The 8,350-nt window shown below is 38.9% G+C and overlaps 1 protein-coding gene across 1 annotated transcript in view; it reads right to left on the bottom strand.

Annotated features, from left to right (window-relative positions):
• Window positions 1-8,350, bottom strand: part of LOC122788364 — a 213,927-nt gene that overhangs the window by 173,517 nt on the left and 32,060 nt on the right. The gene's annotated exons all lie outside the window — the stretch shown is intronic.

Here is an 8,350-nt window from a genome sequence, read left to right as displayed (position 1 = left end):
ACTTTTCTGCATCTGGCCTCTTCCTCTTCCAGTGGTTGACATGTCTGTTTGCAGTTAAAAGGGCTTGCTACACCTTTTTTGTGGTTGACATGTTTGTTTGCAGTTAAAAGGGCTTGCTACACCTTTTTTGAGCATGCACATTCATACCCTAATAAAGCAATTTCTAATCTCTCTCTCTCTCTCTCTTTCTCTCTCTCTAGTACATGTCAGCATTGTAGTGGGCTACCTCCTTCCCTCATTCTAGGATGAACAAGTTAGTTTTGTCTTCTCATACCCCTCACCCCGTTGGCTCCTCTAGTGCCTGGTTGTCTAGACAATTCCAGGCCATCTGTCCCTCTGTATTGCAGAGCCAACTGTACAACATTTATTTATTCATCTACATTTGTTAACTGAGAATGTCCAGTTGGGATGTTTCATTTTCAGCAGTCCCACAGACACAATTCCAAGATAATAAATAGAAGAAAACAAGTTACAGTAGACGTACATTTAAATAATACACAAGTCATGATTAAACTAATGTATATAATTAACATAGCATAATAACAGTGTAGCTAGGGTGGGGTGAAGGGGGCAGTCACCCAGGTGCAAAGTTTTAGAGGATGAGGTCAGCCAATCCCGATAGCTCTTCTGCACATACCAACATGTAAAAACTAATGCCACTACTAAATTTGTGGTTAAATTTGAGCACTGCACCACTCTGTACATTGTAGAAACTGTAGCAACCTTTTATTCTAGCAACTTTCTAAGTTGGTAAGAACAATTTTTAACTTGGTCTCTACTTCTGTTACAGCTGCTGTTGCTGCTTTCCTGGCTTGAGAATACATGTCAGACATATCCAGATGCAGGCATTAATCTGATGTTCTGTCATATCCCTTTTCAAGTCCTTGAAACTCATGGCAAGCGGTTTTCTGCAGTTTAAAAGATTAAAAAAGTTTTTTTTTGTTCTTTATGTTAGGAGAAAAGCTTTTTTAAAGAGGTACCAGACTGAGGGACATCACAGAGTGTAATATTACCTAGCTATACCTCTGCTTAGTAACATGAAAATATATACTATGGGTGTTGCATGAAGTGCATTTTTAAAGCAAATGTTTGCTTTTCTTTTGGCTTTTCCCAGTTAGGGTTCGCCACAGCGGAACTCCGGTCCGTTAATGATTGGCAGTCAATTTTTATGGTGCCGAGGTGCCAGCTCGATGCCCAACCTTCAGCAAAGGCACACCCATTCACGCATGTCTGTCAGAGGCCACTCGACAGTGGGGAGGACTTGCAGACTCCTCACAGAAGGCGCTCCAGCCGAGAATCAAACAGGAGAACCTCTTGCTGTGAGACGCATTTTTAAAGCAAATACTAACAAAAATGAGTAGCAACTACAGAAGTTAGAAGGAATCGTTACAGCTTTAATGAAACTTAACTGTAGAAGACACCTTTGAAAATGTGTCAGTTTTCCCTCCCTCCTTCCATTCAACCTCCCACTCACCAATCTAACCATTTCTATACCACTTATCCTTGTGAGAGTTGTGGTGGCAACAAACAGAGCAAGGTAGATCAGGCTTTCTTTCCTATACATTACAACAGTCTTTATCTCATCCTGTGGGATGCCCAGGCATTCTTAGGTAAGCTGAGAGATATAAACACTCCAACTAGTTTTGAGGACTGCCCTGGAACCTCTTCTCTAGCAGGCTGTACATGGTACATCTTACATGGGAAATATCCCAAAGACATCCTCTGAAATTGCCCAAGCCATGGCAGCTGACTTCTCGGAATAAAAAGGAGCAGTGGTTGTAATCCAAAATTCTCTCTGAGTAAGTAGCTCCTCATTCCGTTATGGAGTGCAAGCCCAGCTACCCTATGAATTAACCTAATTTCTACCATTTGTGACTGTTATGTCATCTTTTCAATCACTGCCTAATACTTAAGTAAATAGGTCTGACTGGTAACTTGAGAGTTTAAGCCTAAATTTCAGGTGTCACTTCACAGTCAAGGTCTAGTACAATGCCATTACTTTTGCCCCTGTTGCACTCATCCCCTAGTCATACTCTGAATCCCCTCTATCTACTGTCATGAATAAGACCCCAAGATACTTACACTCCCCTACCTGAGTTGGCTGCTTTTTTCCTCACCTATGCAGAACAATCCACTCTTTTCTAGAAGAGAATCATGACGTCTGACTTGGAGATGCTGATTTTCATCCCAAATCATTCACACTCAGTAATGCATGCTGAAGTTCCCAGTCACCCAAGTGTAAAAAGAAATAACCTCCAACCAAGACAGACTTAACCACAGTATCCCAAAATTGGATAATATCCAGACCTGGGCTGCAAGTTAACATTTTGTCTTTGAAAATCACAAACAGGAGGGAAAACAAAACACTCTCAGAGTCCTGTGTCCAATCTGACTGTAGCTGACATTATGTCAAAAATGTGGAACAGCTATGACTCTTAAAATAAAAAGCATGCAACTGTGGCACTTGGTCCCCAACTGTTGTAACACTTTCTACTTGACATTCTAGGTTGCATTGTCATATCCCTTTCCAAGTCCTTGAAACTCATGGCAAACTCTGATGTACCTTCAATTTCTGTGTAAGAACAAAGATTTGATTCATTGTTCCACAACCAGGACTGAATCCACAACAGCCACCCTGAATCCGAAGTTCATCTATTATCTATAATTTCCTTTTCAGCCCACTAGTATATGCATTCCTACTGAGGCGGAACAAGATAACCCTCTAAGTTTGGAGTACACCCTACTGTCTCTTTTTTAAATATAGGAACCACTACTCCAATCAGACAGACCAGAGGTGTTGATGCAGCCTTGCATGCAATGCTGAAAAGACATGTTATGACACTTCAGCAATACAAAAAGTGTATTTATCATTCAGTCCAGATCTTATCTACTCCCTTCAGCTTTGCCAAGATGTAACTGTTTAATAACTGAAGTGACCCCCATCTATTGAAATGAATCCACTTCTACCATCTGCATCTGGCAGTCTCTTCATACGAGGGCATGTCCATTTGAGTCTCAAGTTCCAAAATTTGTTCCTTCTGTGTAACCTGTGAGTGGATGACATTTACTCTTTAACTGTTGAACCACCAGTCCTGTTTCCCCAAAATTATCTTTCACTGACAGTGTTTCCAATTATGATAACTGTGATTGTACTTTATGTGGCTAAACTATTCACCATTACAGTGTGTTTCTCTTTTATTCCCATGGTTATGTATATGTAAGTAAGGAGTGTACATATAAATTTAGGGTGTAGCTAGGCTTGCAAAAAAACATTTTATGTGAGTTACGGTGTTTGGTGGTTCAAGCAGTTTGTTCTTCATTCTTTAGGTTCTGCAAGTCTACTTTAGGTGGGTTGTGATCATACTTACCAAAGAAGAGCCATTGTTTCTACCTGTACAAAATGTTCCAATCACAGTCAGTATTTCTCCATACTTAGCAAACTTGCCCTTGATGGAAGGTAGCCAGATAAATCAGCAACATAGCAGACCAAATAAAACAAATCTTCTTATTTTTTGGCCAGATAAATCTGCTGTGTTGCTGATTTATCTGGCTACCTTCAAGGGCAAGTTTGTTTAGCATTTGGAGTTTGCTGCATCTGTTTTTGGGGACTGTTCTACTTTGTTTGGGCCGTTTTCATCATTTTCTCCATACTTGCATAAGAACAGCCTGGTCAATATCTCTCTTCCCTCTCCTTTGTCAATGGACAGTTTGCCAAAATGTCTTTGAGGCCCATCAGAAGTCATTGTCCATCTCTTTAACAAATTCCTTCCACATCCAGACCTTTGCTTTAGCATCTGTCACAGCTGCTGTTTCTGCTTTCCTAGCTTGAGAATGCCTGTTGGACATATCCAGATGCAGGCATTAATCTGATGGTTTCCTTAACCCATTGGTATCCACCAGCAGGCCCCTGGATTACTGACATGGCAAGTGCTGCCCATATTTTGGATACTGTTCTTTTTCTGCTGCCTCAGCTATCAAAGACTTGTAAAGGGTCTATTTAGACTCCACACCTATACCTCCTCAGGTATATGACAGAAGCTCATCTGCAGGTGGCAGTTGATTTCATTTGGCACAACAGCATCAGGCAGGCATTTTCAAGATACCCTTGCAGAATCCTTGGTTTACTGGGTCTGTCTAGCTGCTGTCCCAGCCATTTGACCTAACTCAGCACTGCTGATCAGCTGAGTGCTTTGCACCTCTCTTATTCTGTGTATCCAGAACGTATGGCCTCTAATCTGATGGCATGACTACAAAGTCAATCGCTGAAATTTGGTGCATTGTGTTCTGGTACCTGCTAAGTTTATGTACATCCCTGCTTTCCAACATGATGTTTGTTATGGAGAATCCATGACAAGCACAGAATTCCAAAAATAATTCTCCCCTTGGGCTCAGATCAAGCAAGCCATTTCTTCGATAAACACCTCTCAGGTTTCTCCATCTTTCCCCTTGAGAAAGAGGAAGCATCCCAGTATAGCTATAGAATCTGTAGGTGGTATCCTATTGATTAACAACAGCCATTGTCTCTAACAAAATATTTCAGAATAGCTGTTAGGTGTATATGCAAAAACAATAGACAAACGTTTTAATTCTGCAACTCATAAGCACACTGAGGTGATACCCTCATTTATCGGCACAGCGTCAGAAGAACAGCATCTAGCCAGGAGCTATTTGCATGGCCTCTCCTGATGGTCAATGGCAGCACAGTCATCACCGTCACTCTAGAAATGGGTTCCAATACTAGCACTGTGTGTAGAGGTAAGAATAACTAAACCTACCTGGTACTGTCTAACCTCCACCACAACTTCTGTCTCCTTTGCCAACATTCTGTGTTCTAAGAAGCCGTTTAAATTGCTGGAATCCAGTCTATCTTAATATTTCCACTTGTGTCTTTCACTTGGTTGCCATTACATTTGATGTCCATATTTCACCAAGTGAGTGGTAGATACACAAAGTGGCTCTACAGAACTTTTTTAGGGTATGCACTTCTAATTAGGCTGTCTGGATTATGTTTCTCACCTGGCTACCTGGATCTCTCCAGGAAACACTATTCTCAGGCCTGGCTCTAGGAACATGGCATCACAGATTAAAAATATCAGGACAAGATGCAGTGTATAGAATAGACAGATATCTGAATGTATGTGGCTTTTACTGAAAGACTGAAAATGGAAGGATAAAAATGACTACGTTTGACTGAAAAGCTATTTCATTGTACATATATGCTTATGCATGTGCACATACTATCTATCTATATATATAAATATATATATATATATATATATATATATATATATATATATATATATATATATATATACATATACATACATACATATAAATATACATACTAACCACTCCTATCTCCACTATATGTTAAAATGTTCCAAATGATTTCTACCTGACTTTGGATAGTTTTTTAATAGATTAGGCACTTTGCATTCAATGTTAAATTTCAAGCTTACTTTACTCCCTTTTGTATACTCTACCCTCTACTATATTGAAGTACAAATCTTTTAATTGTACAGTAATTTTTAATTAATATTCTTGTTTGAGATTCATATTTATTGCATTATTTTTTTTTGTAACCTGGAGTTTTCTCCTCGGGTCTCCACTGAAAATGGGCTATTAGCCCAGTTGGACTAACCCGGTTAACAAATGTCAATAAATAAATATATACATACATACATATATATATATATATATATATATATATATATATATATATATATATATATATATATACACACACACACACACACATATAATACATAACTTGTGTATCATTTTGTCAAAGGTAGCTTTGAATGAAAGTAAAAACAGTAGGTATTTTGGTATGAATTTACTTTTGACTGAAAAGCCATTTCATTGAAAACATTCTACACAACATATATACCATAAAAAACTGCAGGGAGCAAGCTCCCCTGCACCACCCACCTCTCCTTAATTATATATGGTCACACACCTGTGGAGAAAATAAGATATCACCACACATAGGGAATCAGTGCTGGCATACACACTCAATCATCTACAAATCTTGGGGCATGATGTGACAGCAGGCATTGCTAATCCACACAACACCTTTTAAATTACTTCTCAAACACCTCCCACGATCAAAACTGGCACCAGAAATGCTATATGGTATGTTGGTGTTTAGTGCGACCTTGGAGTTAGTATATATATATATATATATATATATATATATATATAGGGTGGGGTGTGCAGGGGGCTTGCCCCTGTGCTTACAGTAAGTGTGCGTGTGTGTGTGTGTGTGTGTGTGTGTGTGTGTGTGTGTGTGTGTGTGTGTGCGCGTGTGTGTGCGTGTTTGTGTTGTGCAGAGGTAGGTGTAGTTGTGTTTGTATGTGTGCTTTAACAGTCACAATTTTGGGTTTCATGGTTTTGGCTTTCAGTTTTTTGGTGTTTCGGCCTTATAGTATCTAAATACTGAAATTCGATATTTGAGTATTTTGAGATTATAAAGTGAATCCCTATATATATATATATATATATATATATATATATATATATGAGTCTACTGTATATAATCGAAAACTTATGTTTTCGAAAATAAACAGTAGACCCACGGTTACGCAAAAGTGCACTTCACCGAAAGTGCACTTTCACGAACACCACTTCAGCGAATGGTTACGGGCCTTAGGGTTAGGGCTTGGGTTAAGGATAGTGGATGGTTAGTAGGGCTATCCACTATCCTTAACCCAAGCCCTAACCCTAAGGTCCATGACTACCGCACCACAGTGGAGGAAATTGTATGTCCTCTACGGTGCAGTAGTCACAGACCTATGTCCTCCACTGTGGGTGCGGTAGTCACAGATCTTAGGGTTAGGGCTTGGGTTAAGGACAGCGGATACCTAGTAGGGCTATCCACTATCCTTAACCCAAGCCCTAACCCTAAGGTCCGTGACTACCGCACTACCGCACCACAGTGGAGGACATTGCCAGTTTGTTCTAGTGGTGTTCACGAAAGTGCACTTTCGGTGAAGTGCACTTTCACATTAGTGGGCACCTACTACCGGATTTCGAAATAGTGTAATTTCGATTCGATCTCCGGTAGTAAACCCATATATATATATATACATATATATAAAGAAATAAGGCCTATATTGGGAAGTAAGTACTTGAACACATTTTAATTTAATTATTTTTTTTTAATTTTATATATTTGTTAGCTAGGTAAGCACTACACTCAACTGTCCATACACAGTAGGCAAATGGAAGTGTAAGGAATCATAGTCCATACACTTGGATACAGGAAGCATCATATTAACAGCTCAGAACCTTTACCCCAACATATGAACTTATCCAACACCCTAAAGTTTACATAGTATAATGAAATAATGTTAGGAAAATGGTACATGCTTGCTCCTCTGGAAATGTTTCATTTTTGTGATGACAGTCTGGGTTCAGAAACAAATTGAGTTCATTTCCAGCAATGTAGCCAAAGATTGCATCACTTCTTAGCATGTCACATTTGATGGGCAGAAAGTGGTACAATTTTTTACAATAATTCCAGATGCTGCTGCATATTTTTGTCTTTGCAGAATAATTAAGTTTGTATTTGTAATACTTCTGTGCCCACCCCACAGCACACAAACACACACACACACACACATATATATATATATATATATATATATATATATATATACATATATATATATATATATATATATATATATATACATATATATATATATATATATATATATATATAAATATATATATATGCTTCTACTATCAAGCAACAGAAAAATGATGAACTCCTCTTGCATTACAGGGGGAAAGTTGACTCTTTTCTCAGACCTAAAATTTGTGATCTACACATAATTCAGTCTGTTCAGAGTAGGATTATCCCATTGTGTTTCAACCCCATCTCTCATCACATGCCCCTTTTACTATATGTAGTGTCTCCAGCTACTGTGCTCAAGAAGGTAGGATACACAAAGGTCTTATAACACAAGTGTGTCATTAAATATCAAAGGTGAGGATAACAGCTAGACATATGAAAGGGAGTTAGGCTTGACCAGAAATTTTTCTACTTTTACCTCAAAGTCAGTGTTGTGATCAAGTTTTCATGCTTTCCTTCCCTGATGTTCATTTTATCCTCTTCTGGGTCACAGGAGAACAGACATCCAGTCCTGGACAGGATGCCAGACCACCACAGGACACGCACCCACAGACATCTGCAGGCACATGAGCTCATCTGGTGCCCAGTACCCCTCCCTGTTCCGGTGACCTTCAACACTAAGTTGTGGAGCAAAAAAAAAGTCTATTATCATCTGTCTACATGAGCTGCAAAAAGAAAAAAAAAAACTACAAGTAATTTGCTTAATTTACA

This window comes from Protopterus annectens, chromosome 13.part0 (genome assembly GCF_019279795.1).
Source record: "Protopterus annectens isolate FY-2018-M chromosome 13.part0, PAN1.0, whole genome shotgun sequence".
NCBI classification, from domain to species: domain Eukaryota; kingdom Metazoa; phylum Chordata; order Ceratodontiformes; family Protopteridae; genus Protopterus; species Protopterus annectens.
Note: the sequence above shows the minus strand (reverse complement) of the source record. Positions and strands in the feature narration are given on the sequence as shown.